At 44.5% G+C, this 14,743-nt stretch overlaps 1 long non-coding RNA gene and 1 other non-coding gene across 2 annotated transcripts; one reads left to right on the forward strand and one right to left on the reverse strand.

Annotated features, from left to right (window-relative positions):
* Nucleotides 1-584: 584 nt before the first annotated feature.
* Nucleotides 585-8,683, forward strand: LOC134145410 (uncharacterized). Its single transcript, XR_009959599.1, has 6 exons — nt 585-994; nt 2,118-2,218; nt 2,950-3,022; nt 3,781-3,852; nt 6,116-6,249; nt 6,809-8,683. It is a non-coding gene; the product is annotated as an uncharacterized LOC134145410 (long non-coding RNA).
* Nucleotides 8,684-14,373: 5,690 nt separating this feature from the next.
* On the reverse strand, nt 14,374-14,445 carry TRNAE-UUC (transfer RNA glutamic acid (anticodon UUC)). Its single transcript has one exon. It is a non-coding gene; the product is annotated as a tRNA-Glu (tRNA).
* Nucleotides 14,446-14,743: the final 298 nt, after the last annotated feature.

Consider the following 14,743-nt stretch of genomic DNA (forward strand, 5'->3'; position numbering starts at 1 on the left):
AAGTAAGCAGGTTCAATAATTGTTTGTACTTTCCGGGCAAAGGTCCTTCACAACTGATGTTTTACGTGGTTCTGATATTCTGGGTTTTGCTCTCACAAGTTACTATTTATTCCAGTTATGAGCTACAGAAATAGCTTTGCTATAGCAGACAGTTGGGGTTACACGTGCACTAGCGACAGCTCGGCACGCGCTGATCCCAAAGCCTGCGACGCTCGTAGCGCAACAACGGGCCAAAGCAGCCCTGAACCACCAGATGTGTTGCCGAAAGACGGTTTCCGTCAAAAACCGCTGCAGGCCCCGTCCGCCAACGGCCGCCCGCTCCCGCGCCCAGCTCTGACGGGACGGGAACGCCCTCCCCCCCCCCCGACACACACACCGCCCCGCGCGCGCGCGCGGCGCACCGCGCATGCGTGCCGGCCGCCTGCAGCGCCACGCGCTGCGCGCACGGGGGCAGCAGCGGCCGCGGCGTCGGCGGGCCGGCGAGCGAGCCGCGCGCGCGCCGCTCGCGCATGCGCCCTGCAGCGGGCGGCGCTGTGTGGCGTCGCGCCGGAAGTGGCGCCGAGCGGTTTCCGGCTCGCGGCGGCCGTTGCCCGGTAGCAGGAGCGGGCCGAGGCCTGTGGCTGCGGGTGAGGAAGCGGCGCCGCCGCCGCGGCGGTTTCCCCCGCGCTCCTTGGCCCCGCGGCCCGGGACTGTTGCAGCCGGGTGAGCTCCGGGAGCTGGCGAGGGCGCCCGCGGCTCGCGCTGGCCGCCTCGCACCGGGCAGCAGCGGCGCTGCCCTCCCGCCGGCGCTCGGTCCCCGTTCCAGAGGCCTCCCGGTCCCCGCTGGACGCTGAGCTCTCTGCTGCGTCCTTCCGGATAGGAGATCTGTAACTGATCCTGAAGTTAGCTCGTGATCCACCCCCTCCCCCTTATACTTAGGGCAGAGCAAGTGCTGGGATGCCTCAGAAGATGGATGATTTTTCTGTCCGCTGGAAAACTACCCGAGTTAGCAAAGGTGGGTTTCTTTCCCTTGCACTCTGCTCCCCCATAGCTGCTTTTCTTTATACTTTGCAAGGTAGCCTGCTTACTTTGTGAAGCTTCTGCTCTCTCTTCAGAGACTGATGTCAAGCCTGAAAGTGATATTGATGGACAGAAAATACATATATCCAGAAAAGAAAGCAGAGACTAGGAAGCCTGGGAATATTTTAGGTTGTTTCATCAATATATGCATGGTTTCTGTGAGAAATGGAAGTCTGGATGTGGAAGTCTGTGGAGTTTAGAGTTTTAACTACGCTGCTCACCTTAGCCTAGGTAGTTAGAGCAGCTAGTTTTCAGCTTTGTTCTTATACACAGTTTTACCTTTGGTCCTGTTTTGCTTTAAACTTACAGTAAGCTTCCAAAGCAGAATCTCACCAGGGTGTTTTATCTTCTCATGTTTCATTTCTTCATTGCAAGCAGAGTAGAGGAGAGTTAGTTTAGTTTGGCTGCGTTTGGAGTGTCAGTAATACGTGGCATTCTCCGTCCACAGTGCTGCTGCTGCCAGCGCTTTTTGTCAATGGCTCTAGTGCTGGAGAGGCGATGAACGTGCCAGCTGATGGGGCAGTGCACCATCATTGTTCCTGGTCCCTTTCCCTTCACAGTCAAGCAGTGTGCTGGCCGTGCATGTTTTCGGCAGCTACCTGGGTAGACATTTCGGGAGCTCTCTTTGGCTGGCTCACAAGGCTCTGTTTGGCTTTTGGGCAATGTAGGTTGACTCTGACCTTGGGTGAGAGACCCTTTCCTGCTTATTGCTGGGGGACTGAGCTTTGTCAAGAAACTTCTGTGGTTTCGGAGGGTTGCGTAAACATAAATCAGTTGGTCATATGATAATATTATTCCCACCACACAGCAGCTTTTCAGATATAGGGAAAAGGATACTCAGTGAAGCCAGCTTCAAAGGTCTGTCACACTTGGAATTGTGAGCTTGTATTGCTTTGTGAGATGTTTTCTAATCTGTTTGTGGTGAGAAAGGAGAATTTTATTTATGAAGTGACAGTAATATATGTTGTACTGTTTCTTCTGATTTGCTTTTAATTGACTAAAATTGTGAGATACTGCCGTTATCACTGTTTCAGCCAATTTTATTTTTATTCATGCAGATATTCTGAGAAAAGAATCCCAAGGGAAGAAATGCTGCAGGTGCACAGAAGAGCATTTGCGCTTGTTTGCAAATGCATGTCTTCATCAAGGACATAAGGCAGTGAGTAAAAATGAATGACTGGCCTCTCGAATGACTAATCTTTCCTCTTTCCATAGGAAACTGTGCTGGTAAAGAAACTAGATACAAACTGTAATGCTGCTGTCTATGGCAGTGATAGCTGAGACACTGGTTCTGTGACATTGTCGTGTTTATTTCATGCTAGTAAGATTTTACTTACAGATAGTAACAATTTACTGATATGTATATGACCTGAATATTTCTAGTGTAGCTCTTTGTTTTAATAGATGTTGTTCCTTTTCAGAGTCAGTTTATGTTGGAACTTTGCCCTCTGTTCTAGTATTAACCCAGCTGGTTGGTTCAGTGATTAAATACATGCACAAAAATAGTTGCTCTTTTTTTCCTGTCCGTAAAGAGCAGAAAGAAGCGTTCACTTTGTTTTATCTTAAGAGCATCTATACTTCATTATTGTAAAGTACAGGAGGAAGTTCTTGGGCGTTTTCTGAGATGCAGAGTGATGCTAAATCTTTTCGGTTTGATGGAAGAGCAGTGTTCTTACTTGGTTTTTCAGATGTCTTAGATAATCACTCACTGTTTTCTATTAGAATAACACAGTTGTAAGAGTTGGGGAGATGAATGTCCCTCACTGTTAGCGTAGCTTCTGTCTATGTTGCGTACCGGAGTTCAGACACAATGCTTAAATGTTAGCTGGTCTCATTAGAATGGAAAGCAGTGTTCACCCAGAGAGACTTTTTCTTTGACTCTGTGTCTAGGAAAGCAAGAAGCAACAGGGATGTGGATGTTCTCCTAACCCGCCCGAGTTTCACATCTGAATCAGCCACATGGGTATGTGTCTTTTTGTTATTAGGGATGACTACTGTGCCTTACTACCAGAAGGGTGCATTTGTTTAAATTCCGTAGAAGATGCACAATCTCAGACTTGAATTGCTGTTTCCTACATCTTGTTTTGTTACGGTGATGGTAACCTATTTTCTTTGACCAGCATGTTTATTTTGAAGAATTACAAGCACCTCTAGTGTCTATGCATTTCATCTTTTGTTCATCTTGCAGAAATACTTAGTATATTTACTCCTATCATTCCCTCTTCCCCACTCCCTGCCCTGCAATTTTGTATACTTTTACAACCTCTAACTGCAACAAGTAGCTAAATAAAGCACTGATTAAAGGCAAACTAAGTATCTCTTTGTGTAGCTACAACCAGTTGGAGAAAAAGCTAATACTCTCCTGCGGTTTGTAATCTTTCTGGGCTAATTCGGGGGAAATCCTAATAAAATATTGCACTTTTTGTTTCATTGCTATAGATTAATTACTGTTAATTACTTTGAAGGTTCAAAACTGAAACTAAGAAACAAGTTTTCGCATTTCTAATGACAGCAATCTAATGATGTAGTAGAAAGTTTTCCACTGAAATCTGTTTCAGTTTTAAATTTGCTAGCTTTTATCAGTATTCCCGTAATCTTCTCCCTCAGTCACATTTCATGTCGAAAAATAGAGAAAAGTATTGTAGAAAAACAATAGTTATGCAGGTCATTGTTTACTAAAAATATTCTTGTTATTTGTAACTTTTTGGTTACTTTTCATAGCTAAAACCTTTGCATTAAGTTGAGGAAGAATTGGAAAAAGTCTGCCTTGTCACAGATGAAACCAAATTCATGGTAAGGAAGGGTTGCTTTTTTTGTTTTTGGAGGGGGTTTATTTGGAGGTTAGGGATGTGGGGAGAATACATCTCATGACAGAAGCTAGGACATATACAAAACATGGTGTTTAGACTGTCAGAGTTGTAGGGAGTTTAAATAACTTTTTGGCAGTTACTGCTTAGTACATCTTTCTTGTAAAGATTTCAGCATTAGAAAATCTACAGGTATTTTTGTAGTTGTTCCTGTATGTTTTGTAGTTGAATCCCACTGAAATCACATTCATGACAATGCTGAAAATGTCTCTGTTTTACCTAATGTTTCCCCATAAGGTTGGCACTACCAGATTTCCTCAGTTGCTCTACTACTCTCCTTGTGATTTTTGTCCTAAAGCTCTTTAAAAAACATCTAATTTCAGGTGGTACTTTACCTTGTTTTGCCTAATGCTCAATGTACTTTTGTCTTGTTTTCTGTGGATTTTGTTGCTCAGAGGTGTTAGAGGATGCACTGGTAGACTCAGGATTAATATGGAATGTAGGCGGAATGTAGTGAGTGCAGTGAATTATAAGTAGTATAGGTGCTGCATTTTGTTAGGTCCCTTGTTTTAAAAAAAAGATTGTACCGCACATGTGGTTGTGCTTGGCTTGCTTCACTTAAGAGTTTTCCTATCAGAGGCAGATATCCTGGTTAAGTGGCCTTGGTGTTCAAAATTGCTTTTAATGTGTAGCAGCTGGTGAGGGTCTAACCTAATGGACTGTGATAATCCTGAAAAATGAAGCTCAGGACAGTTGCAACATTAGAGTTCATGTAGAAATAGCTCCTCTCATTCTTGCCTGTCAGTTTGGGTGTGCATATTGTATCGATTTAAAGTTAAATGTGCATCTGTGTGCTAAAGCAGAGACACTTGGCATCCCAGTTTGCATTCAGAGGTCTACAAGCTGATTAATAGTTTGACCATTTGCTCTCTGTAATCCTGTCAGGTTTAAGAAATGGTTCTACAATAGTTCTTGTCTTCAAAGATTAAGAAAGGAATGTTGCAGAAAACAGAAGTGCAATGACAGCTGAGAATCTGAGAAAAGCATGTCTCAGTATGGTGAAAGACTACATAACTGGACAAGCATAGGCAGTGTCAAGCTTTCAAAATAAAGCTAAAAATAGAAGGGGAAATCTCAGCATGAAGCTGGAGGATACATCTCCAAGACTCTACTGTGTAAACACGTCTAATGATTCATTATGGTTTACTTCTTCCCCCACTTACTGCAGTAGCATTTTAGGTGATTACAGACTAGACATAAAACAAAGCTTAGAAGTGGATTACATAGAGATTACAAAGCAGTCTGATACGAAAAGTGTCAGAACAGTTCTCAAGAAAAAGCTTTTCCTTTCTTACTTCTATCAGCTTGACAGTATCAGCATTTTCCTTAAGCTGTTGTGATCTGCTTATGTTTGTGCATTTGATAGCATTAGGTAGAGAAACAGAAGCTGGGAAGTCCTGTGGTCCTTCCTGCTAGAATACCTACCAGTTTAAGATGTAGTTATACATTAAGTTGAACTACAGTCCTCATAACGGCATAAAATAGTAATTAACAGTACTATATGACATCCAGATGCCTTCTAAAAATTTTAATGAGTTCAGCAAGAATTAACTTTGAGCCCCAAATCCAGACATACATTGACTTTAATGAACGTGGATTTCAGTAACTGGCTAAATGCAACCTTGCACTCAGTCCAAGTGGCAGAATTACAATACAAATAAGCTATACTAGCATGGTGTTGCTGAAATCTATAAGAATTTTTTTTGAAGTATTTTGCTGATTCATATGATTCTATAATCACAGGCATTTGCTTAAAATTGTGCATTCACATGTCTATTTCCATGCCCAAAATAAAGCATTTATTAGGTATTCCTTTGGGTACAGCTGCCAATCTCTCTAACTTGTTATTAGCAAGAATGCTGCTGTTCAACTCATGACTGCAAAACAGGCTCCTTTATATCCAGTTTCAGAATTATGAGCTGCTTTGTCATGCTGCTTTGACAGTTGTTCTTAGCAGGTATGCTAGCCCCATAGCCGTGCAGTGGTAGAACACTGATACTTTACAGGCCGGGGCAGTTGTGCTGTACTTCTCTTTAACAAGCAATTTATTCTTGTATCAGGTTTCAGGGTGAATGAAGTGTATAGCATCCCAGAACATATAAACTTAAATAAGCAATAAATCTAGACAAATGTCTGAACAGCTGAATTCCAAGTGGTTTCAATTTATATTTTTCTCTCTCTCATTCCAGGCTCCCCTCCCGAAGATCAGCATTACTGTGGTGTACCTACCTCATAAACAGTGATATATTTGATAAGAAGAACTCATGCTCTGAAAACAAGTTTCACAATCACCAAGCATACAAGCTGTCCCTAGGTATCACCGGTCAGTTCAGGCCTCTATGCAGAATATTCTTTCTAGTTCATGCTGTTTGATCATCTTAAATTGTCTTCTCAATGTACTGAAAGGCTTTTGGTAATACTGTAGTTTACTGAGTTTTTTTTCATTGTGGTACCAAAAAATTACCTCACCCAACTAATCTACTTTAGAGAGTTTGTTATTGACCTAGAGACTGGATCTTTGAGTGTGATGCATAGCACATATTTCTTTCATTTCTTCTCCTAATCTTTTAGCAAGATTATTGATGTCCTTCCCCCCCCCCCTTTTTTTTGGAGGGGGGCAGGCAGTGAAGGGGAAGGACCAGCTGTTTCTCTTTTTCTAAAATTGCATAAGCAGAGAGCCTCAAAGGTAATTAGAAGCTGTATTTCCTTTGGCATGAACAGGCATTAATACCTAAATAGTTTTGAGTCTGTATGAAAAGACTGATCAGTTCTGTGCAAATCTGTTTGCTTACAAGAGTTTGTATTAATATTGCAATGCAGTTGGCAGTTGTGAGTAGTACAAAATTTCTGCCTTTTAAATCTCCTGTGTAATGTGCTTGCAGGAGTTCCTGGGAGCCCTACCAGTAGAATGTGAAAACATCTTTGACAGCATCCAGAGGAAGTAGAGAGCCAAAGGATCAGAGCGAATAACTGCTTGTCTAGACTTGTCACTTAGCAACATACTATACTCATGGTTTTCTATGAACAATTTTACTTGATCAAGTATATGTTCATTGCTTGAGCGCTACTGCAAAAAATGTTACTCATGTTTTAAGGCAAGTCCATGGCACTAGGGTGGCTTGTGCAGTGAAGACAATCCTGTAATACACCATTTTAATGCCTTTCTCTTATATAAGTTGTTTAAAACATTAAAATAGTTACTGTACTATTATTTACTGAATGGATCATCATGCTAAGAAAAACCTGCACTGAAGGAGACAGATAATAGTCAGATCCCTTGGAAGAAAGAGTCTTTTCATTTGCTTGAGGGTTTAATACAAGTTTTAATCAGACAATAGTGAGTCTCAGGTTTTTCTTTCAACTCTGGGGAATAAAGTTCTCCCTTGAAGACCGGTTGTTTTGTCTTACTAAAGTTGTTGCAGCTTGGCTTGAAGAAAGTGTTTACTGATTAAAACTAGTGATAATTCTGTGGAGTTGCTGGAAATTTTGACACGACATTTTTTTACAAAAAGGCAAATACTATTTGTTTTCATTGACAGTATCTGTAGTAATCAAGCCAGCTAAGTGATACACAGATGATTAAGCTATTAGTGTTTAGGCTGTGATCACTGTTAGGGAAGTCCAGATACCTTAAAAACTGAACAAGACTGCTTAGGTTGTTTCCTGTAATACTGTAAAAGCTGATCGTTACTGATGTTTTCATGCTTTAACGTGGCAGATACGCTCTTTGCAAACATCTTTTACTATTAAAAACTGGGCAGTCTGACAAGGAAATAACTTAAGTCTCCTTCAGCTATTTACCTGTAACTTTGTTACAATGTCAAGAGGTTCCAAGTCCAAAGAAGTAAAATCATTGCTTGTTTTGTGGTTACAAATTGCTCATTAACTAGTGTTACCCTTTTTATACAGTCTGTGAGTAATTTTATGTCTGTGGAGCATTTTGGATGGTTCAAATGACCGTTCTGCCAGTACAAGCTTCCAGCATCAATGATGAGTATATAATACAGCATTTATGTGTAGCAGCAGGCATTTTATAGATAGATAACAGGTTAGGTGAGGGCAATGAAATAATGCTGGTATTGTACAGTGAAGTGGATGATTAAATTTACTCACATAAAGTTTTGGAACTATCTTCTATATAAATATCAGCAAATTAAAAGGATTTCATTAGAGCAATATGATTCTTTTTATAGCATTTAAGTCTCTCAAACAGTTTTTGAAAGAAAGACAATGTGTTTGGAAGTGGCAGAGGGGGAAATGCACCTAGAATTCTATTCTTTCCCCTGCCCTCTCCCCCAGAAAGGTAGCTGAAAACATCAGCACCCTGTAATATTGATGATAGCCAACAATGTATTAAGGTTCCCCACCAGCTGCCAAGTGTAGTGCTTTTGAAAACCTATCAGTTCAGGTAAAGAAGGCTGCCTGTATGCTCAGTTTCACAGCTAAGCAGGCCTTAAATTTTTTTCTGTTTAAAAACTTACGTAATTGGAACACCTAAGATTCTGCAAGAAAAACAAACATCTCCCAGCTCCAGTGCTGAAGTTGTATCTTGGCACATAGTTATAGAATGCAAAGAAATTGTCACAGCAGCTTTTGAAATATTATCATTTTGTGTGAATGTAAAATGAATATACCACAAGCTAGATGTAACTGAATTTCTCTAGGACTTCCAGATCCTAGAAGAATGTTGTACTAGATATCTGAAATAATTCTAAATGTTGTACTAAATATCTGAAATAACAAATAAAAAAAAAGAAACAGGGCTAGATGTCTTCCTGAGATCATTTACAGTCTTAAGAGCAAAACTGTAAAACCATTCCTACTGTCTGTTAAAAACCTTCACTATTGGAGGTCCTAAAATCTCCTGGGTCAGTTATTCCCTTGGCCACATTAAACAGGTAAGGATCATGTTGCCACAAAGTAGAAGAAATGCAACTTTTCTTGTTTTTGAATGAAATGACATCATTTAACGTACTTGCCTAGGGAGAAGAATTTCCTAGCATGGTGCAGCCATGTATGGGACACGCTATTGTGCATCATCTAGGTTTGTGAACTGAGCCAACCCCATACACTAGTACAGGCTGAAAAGCAGCTTTGCAGGGAAGGTACCTGGGAGTCCTGGTAGACAAGCTGTACGTGAGCCAGCAACGCACCACCCTTGCAGCACAGAAAGTCAACAGCATTGTGAGCTGCATTAGAAAGTGCTGCCAGCAGGTCAAGGGAGGTGATCCTTCCCCACTATTCAGCCCTGGTGAGGCCATAGCTGGAGCACAGTATCTAGGTCTGGGCTCCTCAATAAAAGAGGGACATGGACATACTGGAACAAGTCCAGCAAAGGTCCGCTAAAGTATTAAGAGGCTGGAACATTTGTTAAACAAGGAGAGGGTGAGAGAGCTGGGACTGTTGAGCCAGGAGAAGAGCAGGTTCACAGGTCGTCTTATCAATGCATACAAATACCTGCTGGGGGAGCACAGACTGCTTCAGGAAGCAGTAACAGGTATTCTCTTCTTTCTTGTCATTTAAGAATGTTACTATTCCCATCATTAGTTTACTGTCACAGAAATTGTGCCATTATCCCATTCTTCAAGTGCAGTCTAAAACTTGCACATGACAATGCAGAGGTTGCATTCACAGGCATATGTTCCTGCCAGGAACAACCTTTCCTTCATTTAAAAGGAAAGGAAACACCTTTATAAACAGGTGTTTATACGCCAGGACAGGAAGATGACTGGCACTGAAGAGCAGAGAAAGAAGATACTCAAAATATTCTTGGCACTCTGCATTGTGATGCATTTCTCTCTCCTAAGTCAAAACACTTTTTCCTCTAATGGTATAACCTCACCTTGCTTCCTCTCCCTCCTCCTCCTTTAAGATCTTACCTTTACTGCTTTGAGATCTGATATTTGCATTCTTTGAAAAAATACCTTGATTCCAGTACACCTTTAACCACTCTTTTCATCGCTCCTTTCTTCAGCTGGGTAACTTCTTCAGGTTGGCTGCAGACTTTTGGTGCAAAAAAGACAAAATACTGGTGGCAAATTTGATGTAGATATGCTTGTTTGAAGAAAGTTAAAGTTTGCATAGAAAGACCAACCTATTCTATCATTCCCTTCCTTGTCTGATATTCTCCCAAATTCAGAGATGCATTCCTCCCTAGATTTTACAGACAGAAGAATACATTCTCAAAGATCACAGATCCTGTTTTTGACCAAAGGCATAGCTTTTTTCTTCTTTTTTTAGGACATCAAATCTAGATCTAAAAACTTCAGCTGATGAAAAATAAGCTAGGTCTCTGATTTTAGCAATTCTCAAAAAAAATGCATCTGGTTTCAATATATAAAATTGTCTAGTACAGGCTTTTAACAGGTAACTATTTAAATGTAGCAGCAACAATCCTGCCTCTGAAAACATGCAAAACCCTTCTGTTGGTTAACCAGTCTTCTCATGGTTAAGAGACTGATCTTTTCCATTGCTGTAGGTATTCTCCCCCCTCAGTGCTTAGATCATTGTGTTACCATTCTCCTTTGATCTGTTTTTAGTTGTTTCCTATTTGATACATAGATACCAGAATGAGACACTTGTAAAACCTGGCTGTCACCTGAGTTAATACTAAGTAATACCATTTTCTGCTAGTATCTCCATCTTTGTGGAAGGTTCCCAGCACACTGCTGAAGCTCATAGTGGCTGTTTTTCTGTCCTTACTTCTAAATCCCTTCAGTATGGCAATATTTTAAGGTGACCCTTCGCTTGTTGCATGTGATCCACAGTTTTTACTCCTAGGTACATTGTAATACTATCAGTTGCAGAGCCTGAAATTTTGTCCAGCTTACCATTACTCAGAAGCTCAGTCTGATTAACTGATACATTTTTCTACCATTTCTATGGAGTCAATTTGCTTTTTCATCTGCAAATCTGACAGCTGACTTTATAGCTCCTCTTAAATAATTTCAAAAGGCATGAATATTTTTGGATTTGAGAGCAGACTCCAGCAAGGGTGCATTACTGCCTATCTTTAGGAAAGTGATTCGGTCAGTTGTTGGACAGGTCTATTAGTGAAGAGACCTTTATTCTCATCTGTCCCAAGCCCATACAGAACTATAATATTTTTACTTATATAAATAATGTTGACCATTCTTAGAAATGTAGGCTACAGCTTGATTCTCTTCATTTTTCATTTTATTCTTTATTTTCTAGCAGGAGACTTGAAGTATGAAAGTTCCATGAATGTTCTTCATTACTAATGCATGCATTCATAACATGATGGTTAATTTGGTTTAAATCTTCCAGTGCCTCATAGTAAAGAGGCATTTAGCTGCTGCGTTCAGTATTGTTTACCTACTTATTATTGAAGACAAAATGAGAACTCTATCAGGTATGCATAAGCCTGTTTGATTTGTAGCTATCGCTTAAGTAGCATCAAAAACTAACAGCAGGAGCTTACCAGGTTCACAAGTGTTCCCTATGCAGCACCTAGTATTACATTCACATATTCTATAATCCTCAGCAAGCCATACAGGAGGCTGCTTTATTTTGAGGCTTGAGGCAGAATGCAGGAATAGCCTTGCATTCTCTGTCCATAGCGCACACTGAGCTCTTCTGGAAGGAAAGAAAACAGTTTGTTCAGAGATTGCAAAAAACCTACGTGAAACATATGACGTATGTCCTCCTCACCTCTAATAAACTGGCTTTTGTCCTGGGCTGCTTTGGGCATTTTCTGCTAGTTTTATGCTCCTTCCCTAGAGTGGATCACTACCTGATAATCACAGGAGGCAGCTGCTGCACTTCCTGGGCCCATCATTAGGATTCTGTATAAGTGGGAAGAGCGACATACCATTGTCCGTGCACGTGGACGTGTAACAGATTTGTAAACTAGCGTTTTGGAATTGCTAGTCTTGGTGGCTGCACGCCCAATCTGTGTTTGTTCCTGTCCCATATGCAAGGTTTTATATCAAAAGCAGGTGTCCGTCTCCTTCCTTAGACTTAAAGCTATGGTGGCCCCTCAGGGTTTGGATTTTGTATTTTTGTAACAGATTGTTACTTCTGCCTTTAGAGTATCAGTTCACACACATTTCAAGTTTAGAATTACAGCAATACTTAGTGTTCACTTTACATCCCATTTACAAGTGTAAATGCACTTGACAAGACAAACAAGTTTGTCAAGTAAGATATATCATCATAGCATTGCATTCTCATCTGCTAGAATTTTTGTAGGTCAAAAATACTCAACTTCCTTGTGCTGCCCAGAGCTTTTGATGATAAAGCAGTCCAGAGCTGCAGCTGATAGCTCTGTTCTTTGCCACACCACTTACTGAAGAAAGCGAGTTTAGACTGCTTTCACAGTTGAAAGCAAATGATTTAGTATTTCTAAGGTGCTGCAGGAGGCTCACAACACATGCAGTAATGTTATAGAAACATTAGAACAGTTGTCTCCAGAAAGGTATTATCTTACATGCCTAGTATTCTGCTGACCAAAGCTACAGAAAAGGTGTGAGAGTGAAGAATCACAGCTTTAAAATCACTAACCTTGACAGGATTTAAAATCAAATTGGATAAGATACACAATTAGTACAACCCCAAATTAGTTATGGGGGAACTGTAATTAAGGAAGCAAGAAGCTGACAAAGAAATGGTTAAAGCTTTGCATGAAGTAAAGATTCCTTCCCATCAATCCTGACTTAGAACACTGCTAGGAGAATTGCATTTCTTACGGCTGCATATCCATAACTTGGCTGGTATCAGCAGACCACAATGGAAATTGCTGAAAAGGAGTCAGGAATGCAACTGGAAGAAGGAACATATTGCTTTCTTTTAGTTTAGGTACAGCAGCACCTGTAAACACTCCTGCCCTAGAATTCCCCGGACAAGGAATCTCTCCCAGACTGGAGCCCAGGGAGACTCTGAGAGCTAACAGCCCCACAAACTGGGGGGCAGGGCAGGAAGCCTCACAAGGCCCCGAGGGGGATCCCAGGATGCAGGGGGAGTGCAGGGGGAAGCTGCCCACGCATAACCCTCACCTCCTCAGACCCCCGAAGCCATCTAGCGTAGTCGGCACTGCGTAGACCACAGCTGATGCTGAATGTGAGGGGCTCGACGCTGGCGTCTGCCCAGGACCGGCAGCGTCCTGGCCGCGTCACCGCAAGTGAGACTTGAACAACCTTGACAGAACACAGAAAATCAGTGCTGAAAAACAAACGAGACAAACGTGATTAAGCACGTCCCCGGGAGCAGGACGGAGCAGGGCTTCCTGTCAGCCTCCTGCCCGGGCGGCGAGGAGGAGTCGCCCCACAAGCGTGCCGGGGCGGCTGAGGGCCCGACAGGCCGCATCGGGCCTGGCCTCCCGCCGCAGCTCCGGGCCGCCTCCCCTCCGGGCGCGGGCTGTGCGCACCCAGGGAGCCCCCAGCCCCGCTCCCCGGGGGCAGCCACCGCCGCGCGTGTCCCGTCCCTCTCCTCTCCCCACGGAGGGCCGCGGGCCGAGGAACGCCCGAGCAACCCCAGCCGGCGCCGCCATCTTGGCGGGGGGAAGGCGGCGCCCGCCGCGCCTGCGCACTGCGGCCTCTCCCGGCGCCCCGCGCGGCGCGACATGGCGGAGGGGCGGGCGCGGGGCGGGGGCTGCCGAAGCCCCGCCCGAGGCGCCGGAGCGCTGTGCCGCGGGCAACGGGGCGCCGCCGCCGCCGAGCGCCGGCCCCGCGCCCGGCAGCGCCTCCTCCCGGCCCGGGCGGGGCGGCTCTGCGGGCAGCAGGCGTCTGGAAAGACGCTGGCCGGGAGACGTCGTTAATTAGGAGTTTGTCGGAGGAACGCGCGCAGACGACCGCGTCCGGGGGGCGGGCGGGGGGAAGGCCTGTCTGTCCTGCCGCGCGTCTGTCTGTCTGTCCAGCGCGCAGGTGGGCTTTGCGGCGTGCGGCTTTGCAGGCCGGTACCAGCGCACCGCGTTCCCAGGCCGGGGACTGCCACTGTCTTGGTCTCGCAGCTTTGGGGGAGGCCCAAGAGGATCCCCCTGCCCCGTGCAGCCCGCAGGACGCTTCTGCCCCGGCTGGGCGGTTCAGATGCCCTCTCTTCTGGGGAGGCAGCCCGGGGAGGCCGCCTAACTCCTCTGCCTCCCTGTCAGAGTACCTAGATACTAATAAACACGTTGTCTGAGAAATCTAGCTTCACCAAGAACATTTCTTTCATAAGGGACGGCTCTTACAACCTCACTATATGTTTGTTTTTAAAAATTCTCTTAGCAGATTTTTGCTGCCAGGGTTGCAGCAGGACACTACCCGTTTTGAACAAAAGCCAGGGGCTTTTAAACAATTTATGAAACAGAGGCACCCATCTTTCTTCGTTGGGCTGGAGGAAAATCCCACCAAAGTTACTGTTACCTGTCTCTCCCCGCGCTCCTGCTGCGCCGCGTGGAGAGGCCCTAGGAACGGGCGTCCCACTGCGCGAGGGGCTAAAAAACTGTTACTTCCCATACCGGGAGTCGAACCCGGGCCGCCTGGGTGAAAACCAGGAATCCTAACCGCTAGACCATATGGGAGGCGCTGACGATCACCTCCTCCGCGCGGCTCATACCGCGCGCCCGCCGCGCCGCCGCCACCCGCGCGCGAGGCAGCGGCGCCGCCCGGACGCACCGCCGCCCTCTGCCCCGAGGCCCAGGACCGGCCTCTGCCCCGCTCCGTGCAGGCCCGCCCGTTCCCTCTTGTGGGCACGGCGGGACACCGCACGGCCTCCGCCTCGCCGGGCGACGAGCGGCGCTCGGGGCCGCCCGGCCTGCGCCTACCCGCCGCGCCATTCCGCGGCAGCCGCCCCCCTCCCGCCGCCTCCATAAAGACCCC

The sequence above is a fragment of the Rhea pennata genome, chromosome 11, assembly GCF_028389875.1.
Source record: "Rhea pennata isolate bPtePen1 chromosome 11, bPtePen1.pri, whole genome shotgun sequence".
In the NCBI taxonomy this organism is placed as follows: Eukaryota; Metazoa; Chordata; class Aves; order Rheiformes; family Rheidae; genus Rhea; species Rhea pennata.